Raw genomic sequence first — 20,086 nt, forward strand, 5'->3', positions numbered from 1 at the left:
GCTGACCAGTAAGCTTATTTAGGAAGAGCAGCACTTCGTGTTCTTCACTTATGACCCAGTTACAGCTGTGGATAAATGAGAAGTTGGGATTGCTGACATGCTGTGGTTTTACAGGAATTTTGAGTTTGAACATGTTCTGCAGTTCAAGGAGAATAATGCTGGAACTTCGAAGTAATTTGTGAAAGTAGGAAAATGCCCTAAAATGCACCTGCCTTGTGCATTTCCATAGGAAGATTGTACAACATTCTTTAACTGTCTATCCTAGCAGTATTTTTGTTTTCCAAGTATTGCTCTTTGGGTGTTTTCTATTTGCTATCTCTTCATTTTTGTTTGGGTATGTGGAGTCCAAGTGATATTTTGTGTATGGAAACTGAAGGGTTTACTCTTGATTACTTTTAGAGATTGATTTATTTACAGTTATGTAAGTCCAGCATGGGCTGAGTGCTGAGGTATAGACAGATACCTGGGGGTCACTCTTGCTTTCCACAGAGGGTAAGGCTGAGGACAAGAAGCAGAATTCCAGGACTATCTATGATAGTCCAGAGAGATCTATCATAAACTTGTATCTTAAAACCTGGCAGGCACCAGGTGGGACCAGGATATGATGAGAAAGCAGAGAAAGCTCTTTGTGCTTGACCTAAGTCGATTGCAGTGATACAGCTGAGATTAGGAGGTTTAAAGATGAACTCCTTGTTACTTCCCTACTGGATTTCCTCCAGTTCCCCCTTACAGTATTTTTTATATACCTTAATTTTAAGATTTGTAATGCGCAGTTTGCTCTGGGTGTTTCCCTTATTGTGTATATATATATATATTCCATTAATTTCGGCAAAATTACTAAGAAACAGAGCACCATGTTAAAAAGAAGAAATGTTGAAACTATGTAGTATATTGGGCCAAAATTGGTGGGTTTATGAGCAGGGGCTGCAGGGGTGGGGGCATTGAGGCAGGGAGGGTCACTCTTGAGGGCTGTGGCCACCTGAGGCCAAAGCAAGGGCATCCTTGGGGGAGACTGGGACCTGGGCAGGAGGAGTCCAGCCTGGACAGGGAAATGGAGTGGAGGAGCGAGGAGTAGCAAAGAGGAGCAGACAGAGAAGGCTTTGAGGACACACCCGCGGCTGGCTGTGTGCCTGTGGCCTCACCAAAGGCATGGATGGGCTGAGGGGAAGGCATGGCACAAACCAGGGGAATTAGGCTAAGAAAGGTGTTTGAGTGAAGTTGACCCTTGGGAAGCTGCAGGAACAGAGTTCCCCTCAGTGGTTGCTGAACTGCTTAGTCTCCTTTCTTTCCCCCTTCTCAATTTCTGAAACAATGATTAATAGTGTGTTAAATGTCAATAAATAAAGTAAAATTATGTTAAATACCCTGAGTGGGGATCCTTTTGCCCATGATGTACAGACAACAAATTATGGGGATTCTTGTATTGTTTTTGCTGGTTTTTTTAAATCTTTGGAGTTTATTTTTACAGCTTTGCTTTTGAACTTTGGAAGCCTAGAGATAAATATATCGCTTAAAAAAAAAAAAAAAAAAAAAAAAAAAAAAAAAAAGCAAAGAGCTGAAAGCTGAAATTTTTATGTGATGATGAGACTTTTGGAGAGCTGTCTTTAGGAAAAATTCCTAGTGCTGCAGGGGACACGATAAAATCGCTGGCGTTGGCAGCTCTGCTGTGTGGCCTCTCCTTCCTCCCCCCGGCTCCAGCCCCTTCCCGGCCTGTCCCGCTCGGCTCCCTCTCCCGGAGCTGATTTTTGATCCAAGCGGGAGTCCTGCCTGTGGTGCACCTGTAATGCACCGCACACACATTACTGTGGGGGCAGCCTGGCGCAGAGTGAGTGTCCGGCATTGCCTAGCCGAAACCAGCATCCGCGGGCGAAAAGCCCGGTGCGTTTTTGCGCTGCCCCCGCTGGGTGTGGAGCGCTCCGCTTCCCGCCCTTGCCCCGCTGCCGGCCCGCAGCTCCCTGCGTGCAGGGAAGGACTCGCTGCTTCCCAGGGTCCGCTCGGGCCGGGAGCCGGCTGTGCCGGCGGGGGAGAAGGCTGGGAATGGTGCAGCAGCGAGTTACTGTGCCGCAGCAAGGCTTAGAGCTCACCTGGAAAGGGCGGCTGAGGCCAGCCAGGTGTAAGGGCTTTCCGGCTGACGCTTCTTCTCTACCTCCTAATGGCATTTCCAGGTGTAGCCCGCTACCCCTGAACTTTGCCAGTGAGACTGTTTAGGGGATCTCTCTAGAAACAGGATGTGAGAAGGGACCGGGCTTGAAGAAGCTGATTTTATTTTTAGAAGCTGATTGCGGTTCCCAGCAGGACCCTGAGAAGCGTGTTGGCAGAGCTGGGGCTGGCGTGGGGGCACGGAGCAGGCCGGGGGGCTGGAGGGGACATTGTGCAGCCCCTGAGCAGCTGGTGCGGGGAAACCAGGGAGCAGATGCCGGTGGGGACGGTGCCAGTGTCCTAAAATCAGCCTGGACCAGGTTTGTCAAAGGGGTGGGTGGTCGGTAACGTGAATTGACAGAAATGTTAATGGACAGCCCTTTGATTTTAAGAGGTGCTTTATAAAGCAAAGTAGGAACTGTGGTGCCAGTTTTACAGATGGGCAGAATAAAGCACAGAGGAGGGGGTTTGTGCACTGCAGCAGTGCTGTTCAAGCTGGTTTAAGCAGCCTCTGTTCCTACCCTCTGCCCTGATGGCTGATCACTCCTGGCTTGGGCCTGCTCCCTGGGCTGTGTTGGCACAGCTGTTTATGAGACAACGTACTGAAGGAAATTAGTTCCCCCATTCCAGCTAACCATGCAGCTGCACAAATGCAGTGTTAGAAGTAAGAGTCCAGGAGAGACGAGTGAGAGACAAAAATTGTCCAGGTAAGTGCTACAGCCTGATCTGACAAAAGTCCAATCCAGTTACACCTGGAATGGTACCCAGATCTTGGGGCAGGAAAAGAAGTTTTTCCTTTGGAGAAGCAAACTAAAATAACTAATTACAACTTTATTAAAGACCAGTCTGCATTAGCTAAGAAAGTAATGTTAACACATACTAAATTTGAATCAATTAACATGTTTTTTCTGCCTTTCGTAAGCAGGAGAAAAGCACTGGGGAAAACTTGGGGATGAGAATAAATCCATTCTAGGCAAAAACATTAACAGTTCAGTGAGGCCCTAAAGCCAGTCAAGCACCCAGGGTGCTTGTCAATATTGTAACTTCTCTAAAATTGCCTTTTGTGAGACAAGAAAACCAGCAGCATCCCCTGTATGAAGCAGACAGTCCCTCGGTGACACTGGGTATGTTGGGGTGGGATGACTGTTTCTAAGGTGTTCAGTCATGTTTTTATTCTTTGTGAATTACCAGTGAAAAGGATAAATATGGCTGCAGAACAAACATTGAATGCAACTAACAAGGTACTTGTAATAACTTGAGGCTTTTCTTCTGCATTTTTTTAAAGTCACCTGTGACTTTTGTATCCTTTGAGTTGTGATGAAGGTGTCTGCTCCCACAGCTGGTCGTTGGGGAGGAACCTGGATTGGTTGCAAATTGTATGGGCTTTGCTGTGGTATTCCTTGTCATTGTTGTTTTTTTCTTTTTTCGGTAGTATGTGCTTTTTCATGTTTAATGGGATTTTTTTTTTTGTATGGAAGTTATTTGGAAGTCAGTCAAAAGAGAGGCAAAATGTAGTTACTGTGTTACTTTTCTCAGTGTTTGCTGAGTTTGGGAGCCTGGTAGTATAATGCTGTAAGGACACCTTGTCTTGCCTGCTGAAACAGAATGTAACAAAATACAGACTACCCATAAACATTCCCCCGTCTCCCTTTGCAATCTTTCTTTATAATTAAAAAAACATTTCCTAGAAGTTGCAGTGCTGTGCCAGTGTAATCCATAAACTTGTTTTGTTTTGCTGCAGAGAGGATGGTGGTTCTGAGGTAGTTTGGTGTGTTTTCTTAAGCAGTGTTTGGGGGTTGGTTTATCTTATTTAATGGCACTTACCTCCCAACAGTCAGTGAGTACCCTTCATAAAGAGAATAAAAGAGACTTCAGCATGACCTTTAACTGAAAAAAAATTGCCATTTGGCTCAGGAAATTTTGATATAAACCTCAACAGAATTCTCATTATCTTTTCCTCATTTCATTGTTACAGGCATGAAAACCTGTAGAACTTAAACTGCTGAGTGAGGCTCAAAAACTTGGGGATGGCAGGAGCTGGGCTGGAACCCCAGCCCAGCTTCAGATCTGGTCCTCCTGCCTTGGTTGTTGGACTCCTAAATGCTCTTAATTCATTTCAGTCCTTTCACTGAGCTGATTCAAATGCTGCTGTGTTCTGCAGGAGAATGGAAGCATGATGTGTCTGTATTTTTATTGCAGGAAAATGGATCTTGTTATGTGAGGGCATTGAGGAAACAGCCCCCAGCTACTGAGAGGAAGAAAGGCCAGTGGAAAATATTCAGGTAGGAAAGCTGTGTGTATCATCAAGCAGTAAAAACATTTGTGAGCTTTCATTCTTTTTCCAGACACTGTGTCATGTTTGATGCTTGAATGGCTGATCTGGTCACTATCATAGTTTATTTGTTGTTTTAAGAAGCAGCCCTGTTTGGTCAATTGATTGCAACAACAAAACACTGCAAGCAAAGCCCTCAGCATAAACATTCCTCAGGCTATCCCTGGTACAATATTGATCCTGATATAGAATACAAACAAATTACTCTTTGCGTGAGCCATTTGAGCTATAAAACACAGCAATAATATGTTCTACTTGCTGCCAATAAATGTGCATTTATAATAAACTAAGCAGAAATCCCTGAGTAGAAGTGAACAGTAGTTTCAATAATGTGTTCAATATCTTATGTCTAGCTGCTGTACAGAATTTTTAAAAAAGCACAGAGTGGGCACTCCAGGGTTTCTGTTTCCCCCTTCACTTAAGAAAAATAATCTTTGCAGACTTGTTCTGTTGCTGCTTGTCCTTTGCTTTTTGGATATTTTAGATACTTTAAAGTATTTTATAATATATAGGTAAGCTCATCTCTGCCTTATTTTCAGTGCAGGTCAGTGCATTTCAAGAATTTGGCCTACATCATCATTTTCTTGTGGACCAGCTGCCTCTCCTTACACTGCTGTGTGGGTCATCTCCATTTTTGCTCCTTGTCATACCCCAGTGCCATTTCCATATATTGGGAAATAGCACTAGAGACACTTCCATGAATCTGTAGTTGTTTTGAATGCACCTGAAATTAGGGGGTGAGTCAGTACCCTGTGACCATCACCACTGGAGGAGCAGAACTGAAAAAGAAAAAATGATACTGATCATCAGAACATAGATTTTTTTTTATTATTATTATTATTTTAATCTGCTTTACCATGCTCATATAATCCACCTCATCCATATTTTCAGTGCTGCACTTTGATGAGTTACAGACAGTTGACCTCAAGGCATTTCTTGATGAACATTTCTGTCTGCTCTCAGCCTTGAAAAACTCAACCTTTTCAAGAGCTGTATGGGAGGAAAATGTGTAAGACTAATATTTATAGGCTGAAAGAGAAGGGAAAGGAAAGACTGAAGTGTAAAACTTGCTTCCAGCAGAAATGCCATCCCTCTTTTACCTCTGATAATTAGAAGCATTTCTGACATGGTTACAAAGCAAGTTAGTGGTGAGTGCCTGCCATTTGCTGTGCATTTCTACTGCAGGACTGATTTCCTTCCCAATGCTTTCTTTTATGTTGTTTTCAGACAACCACAAATTTCTGATACTCACCTATTACATTATGATTCATCAATACTCCTACATTTCAGTTACTTCCAAGCATGTACACATGATTGTTTGTAAAAATGCATGGTTGTGACTCAGGTTCAGGTTTTGAGTATTTTTTTTTTTTTCATACAGTTTAGCAAAGCTCGTTTGCATAAATGCTCTCATTAATAGTGCTAGCTGAAATAATCCTGAAAGACAAGAATGGGGAGAGGATTTAAGTGCCATAATTTTTGCCAGGAAAAGATCATGGCTATATTAAGAGATACAGCAGTACTGATTTTAACTTTAACAGAAGATTTAGAGAACATTGCAAGTAGTTTTTAGAGATGACTTAAGTGGTATACTGTATTTAATGATCCCTGAATATAGGTCTAAGATGATGGTCTTAGATAACAAAAGTAGTATGTACAGGCATAGAAATGCAACAAATAAATAACAAAAGGAGACACAGCACCAAACCCCACTACATTAAGAAACACTCTGTTTTCAAAACTGTACTCTTGAAAATTTCCTGGAGATTTCCCTAGACTTGGATCCTCATTTTCAAAAATAAAATAAAAATTGCTTTCCTCTGCCATAAGGAAACTTGGGAAAGAAGTTCCTTGCTGTGCCTTTGGGTCACGTGGCCTCACTGCTGTAGAGCTGGAATGTTTGCCATGGTATTTCCGGAGGCTTCATAAACACACAGAAAAAACAGTGGGGCTTAGGAGATTTTTTAAAAAATTGCTGTGTTTTTCCCCCAACCTTTTTTTTTTTTTTTTTTTTTTTTTTTCCCCTTGACAGCCTAAATTCATTGCACTTGAAATGTAGGATTCTTTTAGGAATTCAGAAGAGTTTTTATTTTATTAGTCCAGTGAATTTTAAGAGCTACGTTAAAATATTTAATATTTCTTTTTAATTGCTGAACTTGTCTAGAATTATATCTTACTAGATATAATACCTGGAAACCTACATATTAAGCCTGGCTCTTATTTAGACGGTCTTAATGGTTTACTTTTGGCATGTGTCACTGTGAGTGGCATTCAGTAATCTGACTTGATAGCTGTCATCTTGCAAGGCAGAGTAATGCAAACAAAAGATGAGCACTCAGACAAGGTTACAGCGAGGAGCCATTTCCTAAGTCCTGCTGTGGTGGCATAGAATCCCCCAGTCAAATCAGAAAAGCACAGAATTAGTTCTGGCTCCTGGGATATGAGGGATAAGATTATGCAAACCTCTTCCATCTAACTGTAGGAATAGTACGTGCTCCTTTTCAGACTTTGCAAACACCAGCCTAAACTGGGATTATGAGGATCTCTGTGTCTCTGTAATGCCATGGATATGTGATGGCTTAGTGGCAAGGTGGGCTGAAGGGACCCTGCAGTCCCTCTTACAGCCTGGGCTGGCAAAGCTGCATCTTCTCCTCCTCCCTTCCCCTTCCAGCCAAGCTGCCTGTTGAACAAGGGCAGAGAACGTATCTGTTTTAAAAATAACCTGGCAAAAATGGTGGGGGGGAGGAAGGGGGAGGATGAATGGGCTATTTTTAGCTGAACCAAGTCCCTTCTCTGCACAGCACCATGAAGCTGTCCTGACACTACCAGAGGGGTGGGGCAAAGGCAGTGCAACCGGAGCTGGTAACAAAAGGCCAGAGATAGGAGCTGCTTGTTCCAGATTGCCTTTGTGAAAAATCCCCCAGCAATGAGCCTGTGTACTCCAGGAGGCTGCTCAGGACATTGCGAGGTATATAACCATATCAAGAAAGGCTTCTTGCTGAATCAGACGATTTATTGCATCAGAAGTTACAAAAAGGCAGCATAGTTTGTGTTTGAGCTTCTCTTTTAAGAGTGAAGCAGGAGAGTTGTTTTTTTCCCAACTTCAGGCCCCAAAGTGGCACTTTGAGGAGGAGCATGGGTAGATCTTGAGCAAGGGCTTGGATTCTGCACTTTGACAGGGCTTCTTCACTCCTTTCTCCTGTCCCCTAATGAACTTCTGAATTCTTGCTTTAAGTGTGACTAATTATGGAATTATATTTTCCTAGTGTTGAAATGTATGAAGTCTGCAGTCATTTATGTTAATAACGTGCATCTTAGGTTTTGTTTCAATATTTTGTGACGTCTGATTGCCACAGATTGTCACATTGTCTGACTCCTACTCTACTGGTCTCTAGCTAGAGCAGCTGATTGAGAAGGGAATGGAATGAAGCTCAGAAGTTGTTCTGAAATTATTGTACTGTAATTTGTAGGGAAAAACATAGTTTCAAATATTGGCTTAAATATAAATGCTCTGGTATACATAAGTCATCTTTTGTAAAAGTAAGCAATGAGTCCAAAGGCAAACTGTGTTTTAATTTGAGCTTATCAGCTTGTATATGTGGGGTTTTTTTCCAGCTGGACAGAGAAGTGTGTATTGCTGAGTAAAATGTTGGTAACCTCTTGCTTGAGTTGTCTTCAGTGATTACTTTTTAGTAAAATGCTGTAGCACCCAAAGTTTCAGGTGAATAATTCCACATATTTAGGTAGCAGAAATAGTATACAAGAGCTTCCTCCTTTTTTCTGGGAGATGTTCCAGTGTTCTGTCTCATTTCTTAGGATGTTTCACTGTTTTTTCACTTAGTGCCTGTATGAAACTGCAAAGATTTCTTATAATTTTGTAATGATACTATGTATATCCAAACAATATTTTTCATGCCCTTTGCCTTTGCCCCTTCCCATCTAAGGATTCCAAAGTCTTCCTAAGAAAACTTTTGTTTAGGCAGGCCAATGGGAGTCACGGTTGAAACTTGTTCTCAGAAGCTCTGTGTTCCTAATGGCCTTTGACAGTGGTTGGAAAAGATGTCACTTCAACATAGTGGAAAGCAACCAAAGTAAATTATATTTTTAATGAAGGATTTTCTATCTGGATGAATTGATACTGGCAGGACAGTATTAGTTAAAAATAGAAGAACCTTCTGCAGATACATTGCAATCCATCCTGGTTTTACTTTGTCTAAACAAAAAGCAATGTACACATAGTGAGTGTAGACAGGTCTTTTAGTCTGAGGTACTTCCTTTGGCAGATGGCTTCTGATTCTTTTCTCTTTTTCTTTTTTTTTAAGTAAGTATTGCTTTGAAGGGAGACCAAATAAAATCAGTATTCAAGGATTCTGTTTATCATGTCACTCCATGGGAGATTGCTGTATCCTGTACTAGACCTGCTTTATGGTGGTACAAGATTCTTATGGCCTTATAAAGGATGCTAGCTTGCATTCCTCTCTGCAAAGAAGTATTTCCAAAATAAATAATACACAGATTGGGTATTTATTTTTGTTCAATACAAAAGTATTCAGAGCTAACTGGCAAATATTTTACTTCTCTAACCTCCCTTTTTCCCTTAATCGTGTTTATCTCCTCAGTGTTCTCTTCCGACTGTTATGTGTTCTTTTAGGGTATTTTAGATCAGCTGATTTATAAGCCAAGATTTTTTGTCTTTTCACTGAAAGTATGTGTAAGTAAAGGGATCAAATAGTTATTTGAATTTTATATCCTGCATGTATGTATACTGTATATTTTAGATAGATGTGTGTGTAAATTGATATCCTCCTTCAGAACAGTTGTTGCAGTCTCAGCAACGGTTGATGGTTATATATGTATTTTTAAATGACTGAAAAATCTAAATAAGGTTAAATTAACCTTAAATAATCATACTGTTGCATATTTTTAAATGTTTCGTACCGAACAGTATTTAACTACATTTCTCTATTTCACCTTTTTGAAGTTGGTGAGTTCAAGGTATAACTGGATTTTCACACATTTTATTAGGCCTTGATATTTCTGACAGCGTAGCTTTCTTTTTCAGGCCTTCAAGTGGGAAGAGAGAGAAAATTATTTCCTTCTCAAGACAAAAGAACAGCACAAGTGTAATCTCAGCTCTCAGTTTTTCTTTTGTCTGTGTCTCTTAACCTGGTGTGATTCATTTGGTTTGATTTGGTCATGTTTTTAGAAATTTATGAAAGGATAGGGAAAAGGGAAGAAAAGCACTCCTTTGAAGCAAGTATCAGTGATTCAAATGCTGCCTTGAATTGTAAAGATACATATGACTGAGATCTGTGTTACTAGAGTGTGAGAAATTCCGTGTGAAATGCCAGCAGGTATATAACCCAAACTGATGATGGATCAGGCAAGGGACAGGGACAAGCATATAAACTGCTTGTACTCTGCTGAGAATGTGTAGTCTTCACCACAGATCAAACTAAGCCTTTTCAAAGAAAATATTTGAAGGTAGCAAGTAGTGGAAAACCTCCGTATACACAATGTAATCTAAAAATCTCAGAAGTCAAAATAAACCTAGTTAATCTGGAGAATCTGAATGTGTGGAGGAGTGTGTCTGCCACACCTTGTGGGGTCCCTTCTCTCTCTTGCTTATACCTGTCCCATACATCAGAAAGCTCAAACTGAAAGCTAAAAATACTCCTTCACAGTGGAGTGGGAGGAAAAAGAAAACAGGCATGAACTCCACCTTCCAAAGATACTAAGTGTTTGCTACAGAACAGTCTGTTGACACAGCATGCAACAAAATAATTATGTGTTGAATAAGGTGTTTTCTTTGTTGCCTTTGATTAGGGCACTTCAATGGAATTTCCTCTTGCCCATGTGCTCTCTTTCTGCGTGGGCAGAAGCTCACTAACTTCTCTAGGTTGGTTTCTGCTAAATAGAGTTTAGCAATGACCATTTTATTGTTGTCCTTTTTAATGTAAACATTTCCAGTCTCTTCAGGTGCTCTTCTTAAAATATGCCTTTAATTTTTTTTCCCCTGATGATTTTCATTGCTACCTTTTGATTTTTGTCTTATTTTGCTCTGAATTTATAAGTTTATCATACAACTGTTGCCAACACTAGACCATAACTGCTCCCGTAATAAAAACTATGGCACCAGGGGAGCATTGGTTTCTTGGGTCCCGGTTTGATAACAGATTTCCTTCTCTGAGCACATTCCTCTTTTGGACTGTTCAAATGTCCACCAAAAATAGTGAATTCTTTGTTGGTGGGAGCACCTGTGCACAGCCCATTTAACATCTACAGTATGGTAATGGTTTTTGGTCATTATCGTTCTGGACGTGATAGGAGCCAGAAGTGGAGTGCTCTTTATCAGTTTTTAGAGTCTTGCAGTGCTTTGCTCTGCCTTTCTCTCACCTCTCCCTTTGGCCTTTTTGGTGCTTGATGTCTTTTCTTGTACTGCCTCAGAAGTTCTCACCTGGAGACCTCTGTTCGCTCCATCTGCTCACAGCGCTTAGTCAGAGTATTTTGGGAGCTCATGCAGAGGGAAAGCCTAGTGCTTGCAGCAGAGGGTATACCCCAAGAGAAGATGTACTTACACCATGTCTTGTGGGCAGATATGAGCTTGATGTGCTTCTCTTCAGCTGCCCACATTCTGTGAGGAGCCAAAGCAGAAGCCCCATATCCATCGTTCGCATTGTGTTGAGCTCGAGCTAATAAGCTCGGTCTCTTGGCAGGATGTGTTAGATCAGGCTTACTGCTGTGCTAATTGTGCTTACACAGCTTCCAGTTTGGAGCTGGCTCATTTACAGCTGGCTTGGATGCTGGCCAGGAAGGCTCGCCTCTGCCTGCAGTATGCCATGTAGACATACACACATCCAGCACTTGAACATGTCTGTCAATAGTAGGAAATTATATTTGGAGGGAGGGGAAAAATCTTTGGCCTGGCTGCAAGTGTAAACAAGGACAATGTTAATGAATGAGGAAGTAGGTAGCAGTTTTAATAAGGAGAAAGTTTGATTATTCCTAATTTAGACTCACTGCCACAAGTTGTTTTCAGACTGTGTGTTTGGCCCTATCTTGTTTCTCGTTTACCACTGTTTTTGTGGGGGTTTTGGTTTGGGGATTTTTTTCAATACATCTTGGGAATGCTTCCCGGATTTAAGAAATCTCACTGTAGAAGTGAGCAGCCTGGTATTTTAAATGAGAAACAGAAACTAATCCAAACACAATGTTAAAAAATGGGCAAACATTCAGAATAGAATGTGGGCTTGCTTTTATGATTAGCCCATCCACTGGTTTTTGTCTTCTCTTACTTCATATATTAGCTAGTTATTGTGTACACTGGCTCCAATGCGGTGTCAAGGGTTGGCCCATCTTAGTGTTGAAGTGCTGTAGTTACCTAAAAGTACAGGATACTCATGAGTAACAGGAATTATTCAGGAAGAAGAAACCCAGAGCTGTAAAAAGTTCAAGTTTGTTTATTTAGGTTTGAAAAGCTAGAGCTCAGAATGACTTGAAAGCCACATCCTCAGCTGGCTAAGATCAGTTTCATCAGTTACCAGCAGTTGCATCATTTACTTCATCAAGAATTATTACGAAATCATCTGTCTGTGGAGGAGGGTGGTGGTGGATGGGAACATAGGAGTGTGTATCTATATAAATATAGAGAAAACTGGGCTAGTCTCTTAATTTATTGTTAAATTATAAAATGATTCATCAGCCCTATTGCTATGAGCACTCTTAATATTTGAACCCATTTTTCTCAAATTAATTTTTTAGTCGTAGACATCCATGCATCACTGCATTAACTTGCTTGGCAGTTTAGAGGCCACTTCTCCTTTTAAAGCAAGCCTTGAAGAGACAGTAGCAACCTTGTAGTTCTAAAATCACTGTTACTGAAACAACCAGGGGAATGTATCTCTGCAAAGGCAGAGTTGAAAAATGATTTAGGTCCCTGAATTAATTTGAAATTTCAGCAGCACTAAGTAATATTTTAGTGGCAGTATAATCCTGTAACATTACATATTAAGTCTGCAGACTGCACTGCCAGAGGAAGAACCCTGCAGTATTTAAGTGACACTGTAACACCATGGTATTATATTCAGGTCATTAGGGGGCATTTTACAGGATTCAAGTTATCTGGCAGAATGTCAAGGGTGAATCGTATATTCTCTGTTTCTTTGCTTCTCCAAATATGTAGATTAGTGGTTTAAAAAAAATAAATGACATGTTGGTCACCAGTGTTCCTCCCCTGTCTCAGCCCAGTGCATCACCTGTGTACCAGTTGCATGGCCAACAAACACTGAGAGGGAAAGGGAAGGGGAGTAATAGATACAGATGGCTCACATGGCTGGTGAGAGAGCACTGTACTGAGGGTTGGGGGGTTTTCAAGTATTTGGCCTTTGTGCCAGGTGTCAGCAGGTGTCCAGAATGATGGAAAGTTCTGAGCTCCAAGGTGGGTGTTTCCAGAGTAGATCCCTAGCACTAAGAGGCAGGGGCACTCCTGTGGCTGAATATACTGAGGGAGATGAATGCCTCTCTCCCCTTTACAAATTCATTCTAAATTCACGTGTGTGGCCCATCATAATGATTTTGATACCTCTTTTCAAATGTAGTCATCATTCAGACAGCTCTGGTTGAATTTAGAGAGAGTATTAGGCTATGAAAAGCATGTGTTCTCAGCAGCTCATTGCTGCCTCTGGCAGAAGCTGCTACCATTGAGATTTGCTAGCTAGATATTTCACATGATTATTCTGTGCACCATTAGAAACAAACTGGGCTGGGTTAGTTTAAACATGTAAATAGTAGCTTTGGATCATTCTTGCTGTGAGAAACAGATAATCATCACACAAGTAGCCTAGCTGTCTAATAGCAAATTTCACATCAGTATTCCCTTGTCTTTCCTTCACTTTGTTTAAACTACAGCTTTTGGGGTGGTGGGAACATTTGTTAAAAATAAAAACAATAATAAAAAAGGATCATTGACAACAACTGAAGTTGAAATTATCTTTCAGTGGTAGGAATGGCAATCGTAATATGCTGTTTGGTTAGGGGTTCATAACCTTTTCAGATAACAGAGTGGCCATCATAAAAATGGAATGCATGGCTGTGATCTTTCTGTGCTTCAAGTGGTTGAGGGGGGAACCCCAACAACAGTTTGCTTATTTGAAGAGTTTTGTGTTCTCTAATCTAGAAGATGGGCCAATTTGTTATAGGGTAATACCTGTTTTCTTCTTGCTGAACTCCATGTGATGGGAAATTCTTAGAGAAGTCTCATGGGCAAGAGATGTGCCTGGCTGCTGTAGAGCAGTGCTCAAAGGAGTGGTGAGGATACTGGACAACTGGACATTATTTCTACAGGTCTTTCCTGTAAAAGACAAGTAAGATAGCATTGAAATCTTACTAGGGAGTGGTGGCAAGGCTGGTATTTTTAGGGAAGTGCTGGCTATGCCAGTGGGAGAATTGCCTTACCTGGCAGACCTGCTGCTGCAGGAGGCTGGGAAGGCAGATCAGCAGGTTAAACACGGCTGTGGACGACAGCTCCATGAGCAGACATGAAGGGAAGGACATGTTCCTGCTGCTGTCTGACTGGCTGCTGGGGAGTAAAGGCAGCAAACTACAGGTAGTAGCTGGGCTCGTGTACTCTGCCTACATAAATATCTTCTGCTTAGAATAGCCAGTTAGAGGGATGGCTGGATTAACCCACAATAGCATGTTTTCTGTTCCTACTGCTTTCATGTATGTAAAAACATTTCAAATATTATTCGCTGTATTTTAAATTACTTCAATACCCTTAGCCTCTGCTTCTTTTTTTTTATTACTTTTTTCAGGGTAAAGCCTAAACTTGTATTTTTCTATATGTAGAGAGGCTATTTTCACAGAGGATAAAGTTTCCATTTAGATTTTGAGGACTATTCTCCCTTGATCTTGATTTGGCTTTGGTTGTCATCAGCTTTTGTTTTAAAACGTGTATCAAGAAGCCAGTTTTGTCCAACCATTTCTACTGGATATTTTTTAAAGTTGAAGGCAGTGTGCTTTCCTGAAAAATGTCCACAGATGAAGAACTCTCTAGAGTGTGTCTCTAGTGATCTGTGCAGTTAGCAGTTACTCCTGTGAGCTGTCATTTTACAGTAAAAATAGAAAATGTAAAATATTGATTACATATGCAAGTACAAGAAATGTACATCTGCATACTAGCTCTCCAGAAGCTTGTAGATAAAAATAGATTTCAGTCTCATTTTTCCTTTTAATGTGCCACAACAAGTAAGTTCTGGTCTTGAGGAAGTATGTGTGAAGCCATAAGGCTATAAGCTTGTGAAGAGAACTTTCATTCCAGCTATTTAGTTAAGTGAATTAACATGGAAATTTTCTGGGACTCCTTTTCCTAAGTAAGGGACATGTACTAGTTATCCTGGTGCAGCAGTGAGCAATACCATAAAGTTCAGATCTTTGTTGTTTATCAAATGCATATTGTATACTGGGTATTGTAGTTTATGCATACTAGAAATACATAGTGGCCTGATGCTTATGTTACCGTTCCACTTTGCTGATGCTGCAACACTTTTTGCACTAAGTTTTAGATATTTCAACATCTGCTTTTCTCAGTTGAAGTAATCCTGCTGCTCTCACTGGTGGTACACAGCTAAAGCCCCTTTTCCTTCCATCTCACTGAAGGCAAGCATCTGGAGGACAAGGCTCCACTGTCCTTGGCCATTGAATCTGTTGTGACTTTTTTTGATTGCCATCAGTTTGAAGCATTGCTGGATACTGTTTTGATCCAGAAACTTGTCAGACCAACCTGTGACTCTAGCTTCTTGTAAGGACTGGTCATGGAAATAGGAAGATTGTAGGACAAGCTACATTATCTTATGAGATGATGTGTATATGATAAGTTGTGAATAATTACACTATAAAGTAATCAGCCAGCAAATTACTATGTTCCTCAGTAGGGAACCTCCATAATAGGTCTGGCAAAACTAGAACTTTCCTTTTAATAGCCATTGTCAAAGTATTTTTAAATATTGTCAATGTTTATTTAAAGTTGAACTGATATCAGGTTCACTTTCAAGTTCTTTGTAGAATGAAAATTCTTTGTTCAGAATGAATCTCAATAATGAGTTGAAAGTATTTTAGAAATAGGGTTTGTGGTGGAGTTTCATTTTAATGTTTATTCCCTTCATGCACAGTGTGGTGCAGGACTGTAGATTTTAATCCCAAATTATGTTTTATTAAATATTTTGAGTAATAACCACCTGGTTCTCTAACATTTTGGGTTTATACGTGAAACCAAGGAATCAACTACATTTGTTCATTTTGTTGCCAAAATGTAGCTTGATTCCTGCAAACAGTTTAATGGACTGCATTCAGTTTTGATAGTGGTATAGGAATATACCCATGACAATTTTATTCCATCCAGCATTTTTGGGAAGATCTTGCATTTGTTTTCTGTAGCTAATAAATTTATTATTTTGGATATGAATACATCTAAACCAAATTTGTACTACTAGTAACATGAATGTACTATACAAGCTAGCAGAATATTTGTAGCTGTAATGCTCTCTGATGGAGGAGCTGTACTTTGCAGTATGTCTGCTTTCTTCCTTTTGTAAGCTTGCAGTGTATTCTTTTTTGGAATACGTGCATTCACACATACACACACAAAGTGGATTATCAGCCTGAAGCTTCAGGCTAAATGTGTGAGCCCAGGTGTCATATTTCTAATGCCCTTTGCATGAAATGTGAAGTAATTGCCCAAGTGTAGAAGCTGTGTGTGTGTTTATGAAATGTGAAATGCAGGCACAGTCTGTGATTTCAAGTATCTTATGAAAATGTGTGTGTGGTAAGGCCACAGTGTCTTCAAAACAAGCTTCTTATGTTCTTGAACTTCAGACTTCTCAGTCTTGAAAAGTGAAGTGAATGACAGAATGCCTTAAATACTTTCACATGTGTTTATATTTAGTAGATCTAAAACCACTTACACCAAGGTAACTTACTGCAAAGGAAAATTACCTGCTGCATTAATTTTCATGAAGTTGATGGTTTTCTTTAGTTTTTGTGTTGTGAGGCCTCCCAGCCAAGAGGGGAAGAAAGGTAACAGGTATGGTGTATCTGTTAAATAAATGAAACAAGTGGATTGTGGGTAAATAAATATGAGTGTCAAAGAGATGATGTAAGGAGAGCAAAAAGCATTCAAAGAACAGTGGATAGTGCCTACCTCTCCATCCTGATCCCAAATGCGAGAAAAATCAAAGGCTTTTTTCTAACTGGAGGGACTGAAAGAAGGTCAAGCTCAAAAATAGCTTTGGGTCAAAAAGGAGGGAGGAGAAAGAGACAGTGTAGTCACTGAGATGAGTAACTTCAGATAACATTTGAGTGTCTGAGATGTCATTGAGAGAACTGCTGCTGAGGAAGAGGCCTGCCATAGCTAATATTTTCAGCCTAGAGACACAAGATATCATTACCAGAAATGGGCTGCTTCGGGTGCAGTTGTCACTGTACCCTACTTATTGGTCTCTATTGATTCTCCATTTCCAGATGTGTGATGCTGGGACTTTTGAGACCACATACTTTGGTCGTCTTGTGGCAATATTCCAAGCCATTCTATAAATCCTTCCTCATGAATTAAGGAGGGAAAAACCCTGCCCTTTTCCTTCAAACTTCTAGGAAGACACTGGAGGCTTTTGTGTAATCTAACCCTTGTCCTCAGCTATAAATTGACATAAATGCTGGACGTATGTTCTAATCCTTATCATCACTGTAACACCTGGAAGTCATGACTTCTGAAGCATTTGTTGCAGCAGAAATGGTTTAATGTTGCTGAAACTTCTTTCCTATATGTATTAAAAGTTCATATGGTGGTGGATTCAATCTGAGACTTGTGTACAAGTACTTTGACTAAATACTCTGGGTTTTGAAACAATGTAGGCTCTAATATGCCAGGGAGGAAGGATTTATTTATTTTATTCAAAAACTTCTAAACAGATTGAGTCCCTGATAATCTTAGCAGCTGATACCTGTAGTTAGATTTTGAGGAAGTGTCTTCTACTGGCATCTCAATATTTTAACTACAGTTTTCAAAAAAAAAAAAAATTTAAAAAGTAAAGCATAATACTATCGAATGAGATAAGAGTCTGAAAACCCCCGCTCAATAAACTTATATGTTCTTCAGGAAATTGATGATATATCAAAAGCTGTTTCTTCAGATAGCAATCACTAGCTTAGCTTCCCAAAATGAATGTGAAATACTAACATTGAGGGAAGGCTGTTTCTGCTTATAATGGTGCTGGTTTTGTATACAGCATTCTCAGTTTATCTTGAGAGGGGTTCTGACACACAACAAAACCGATACAAACTGTTTTAGCCACCACTACTTTCTTCTGACCTTAAGTATTTCTTGGCTTATGTGTATGAGAGCAATTCGAAGCAGCTTTGATATTTTCCTTTCTCCTGTTTGTTTGTTTTTTTTCTTTGTTTTAGTAAACAAATATACTGGATGAAAAGAGATCCTCCAATTAAAAGATAAGCTATATATTTAAAATGAAGCATATTCTCCCATACAGGAATTAAACTATGAATGTACATCTTTTAAATCAGTCTTTCTAAACAGGGCATGGAAAGGTACATCTGTTGCGGTGACAGTGGTGTTTGTTTCCTTTTTTCATTCAGAATAGCTGAATGTTTTCTTCAAGTAATCTCTTCTATGGCTAATCTGGAAGTTTTTGCCACTGCTGTGAAAATGAAGCAGTGTCCACTGAACCAGTCTTGCATTGAAATTCCTTAGTATAAGCAAGAGTGAGACACAGACACCTGAGCCGTGTGCGGTTTGTGTCTCACAGATTATCACTCTTGAAAATGAGCGTTCACAGGTCTCTTCTGTTTAAACTGGAAGTCACTGTTGTAAAGGGTGCTCTTCATTCACAGGGAGTGAGTGAGGCATGTTGCTGTTCCACTCAGTGGGACCCCAGAGGTCAGCCTGAACCCGGGAGATCCCCTGGGAAACATGAAAGCTTTGGTGTGAACTTCAGGTTTTCAGATGTGGGTGGATTTGGTTTGGTCAGTCAGCGTATCTGTGGTTTTCAACCCTGTGGAGATGAGCTTTATATTTAGTGTGCTGAGTAGCATAGATGGTTGTTGCTTCCTTGCACTCAGCCACTGCTTAGGTGACCAAATACATAAGCAAGCTGATTTTTGCACTGAGCAGGTTTGTTTTTTTTAAAACATGGGCATAATTCCCACTAATTCCGCTTTCAAATCTGTCTAAAAATGGGTAATTGTTTGTGTTTTCACACTGATGATGTCTTGGAGTCGTTAATTATTTATCTTCATGGCTACGTGTATGTGGGAAAGGACTTGGCTACCCCTGTTTTACAGGAGACAGACAGGACATGAATTGACTTGCAGACTGTGCCTGTGCTAATGTGGAGTGCTCCATGGAACGACTCTGTCACGAAGCTGCAAGGAAGGGTGTTGCTCATTGTACTGTGCTTTATTTTTAGAGGATTCGAGAGCAAACTGCTGCAAGCATCGGACTGGAAGGAATATTGCCTTTTCTCACTCTTTCTTAATTCTGTTAAAGTCCTTATCAAAAACTGGTAGTGTTTTCAAGTCTCATAATGGCTTAAGAGTCTTGTGTCTACTGAAGGAAGCCCATACCAGCTCAATTGTTTCTTTTGAGGGCAAGGTGCAGTGTGTTGTTTGTGTTGCCAGCCTTGGCAATGCCTTTCCCTCCCCAACTTCTTTGTCCCCCTTCTTCCCTTCCCCCGCCTCCCCAATTATTTTTCCAGAGACCTTGGCTTGCTGCTTCTGGGGCAGCAGCAGCAGCTGCTAGTGCTGTCCTGTAATTCTTCCATCTCAGTCACAGGGGACTGGAAGGGAAAAGACGGTCTGGCTCAGCAGCAGTCCACCAGCTGCTGCTACAATCTATAATGCGTAAATTTGCAAAATATAGCTTTTAATTTTGCTTTGCAGTCAGAATGAAAAACTAGGGTGCACCACCACTGCCATCATTGATTGATTAATAGACATAAATGCTCCCTGCTTCCCGGTTCAGACTTGGACAAAAAGAACTTGGAAGTGGCTAAAAATAAAAGGTAAGAAACCTGACAGACTTCCCCACCAACAGAGTAATTAAGAAGACATTGTTGTGTATGTGTGCTTGAGAGTGTGCTCTGGGTAGGTAAAAGCTGTTGAGTAATGCAAAAATATTAACTAAATCAGAGCATAAAAACGAGCTTAGGGTCATGATACTTTCTCAAGTACATGGATAAGCAGGGCTTCTTTGTTACAGTGTTAATGACTGAGGGAGTCCCACAGATTCTAGCCTAAGAGGTTTTCCTGAAATTGTGCATTGAGACATATTTTTGGTTTTGATGTTTTTCTTAAAGGAGAGAGAAGGGGGATTAAAGAGGGATAGGCACAGTGTTCTTTCTCTGCCAGCAATGCAGTTGGAGTAGCAATAGTAAATGCTTGTTTTGTGTCAGGTCATACACCTTAAGTAAGGAAATGGCCCATAGAAAAGGTAAGCAGCCCCCAAATTTCCATTAGAAATGGATTTGTAACTTCTTCAGCATGCATTTATGAATAATGAATCTTTTAGTTGGAGCATTCAAGAAGAAACAGACGTAACATGGCCAA

The 20,086-nt window shown here is 40.5% G+C and overlaps 1 protein-coding gene across 19 annotated transcripts in view; it reads left to right on the forward strand.

Moving 5' to 3' along the window:
* The window catches only part of ZMIZ1 (zinc finger MIZ-type containing 1), a 341,851-nt gene that overhangs the window by 115,142 nt on the left and 206,623 nt on the right, over window positions 1–20,086 (forward strand). For 14 of the 19 annotated variants that reach the window (XM_086899623.1, XM_086899610.1, XM_086899616.1 and 11 more), the window contains one exon: window positions 4,339–4,421. The gene's annotated coding sequence lies outside the window, so the exon portion shown is untranslated. Of the gene's footprint in view, window positions 1–1,864; window positions 2,847–4,338; window positions 4,422–7,268; window positions 7,440–20,086 lie in introns of those variants that run through there. The other 5 variants (XM_086899614.1, XM_086899625.1, XM_086899612.1 and 2 more) reach the window with 4 other exon arrangements.

This window comes from Cyanistes caeruleus, chromosome 8 (assembly GCF_971803275.1).
Source record: "Cyanistes caeruleus chromosome 8, bCyaCae1.hap1.1, whole genome shotgun sequence".
NCBI lineage: Eukaryota > Metazoa > Chordata > Aves > Passeriformes > Paridae > Cyanistes > Cyanistes caeruleus.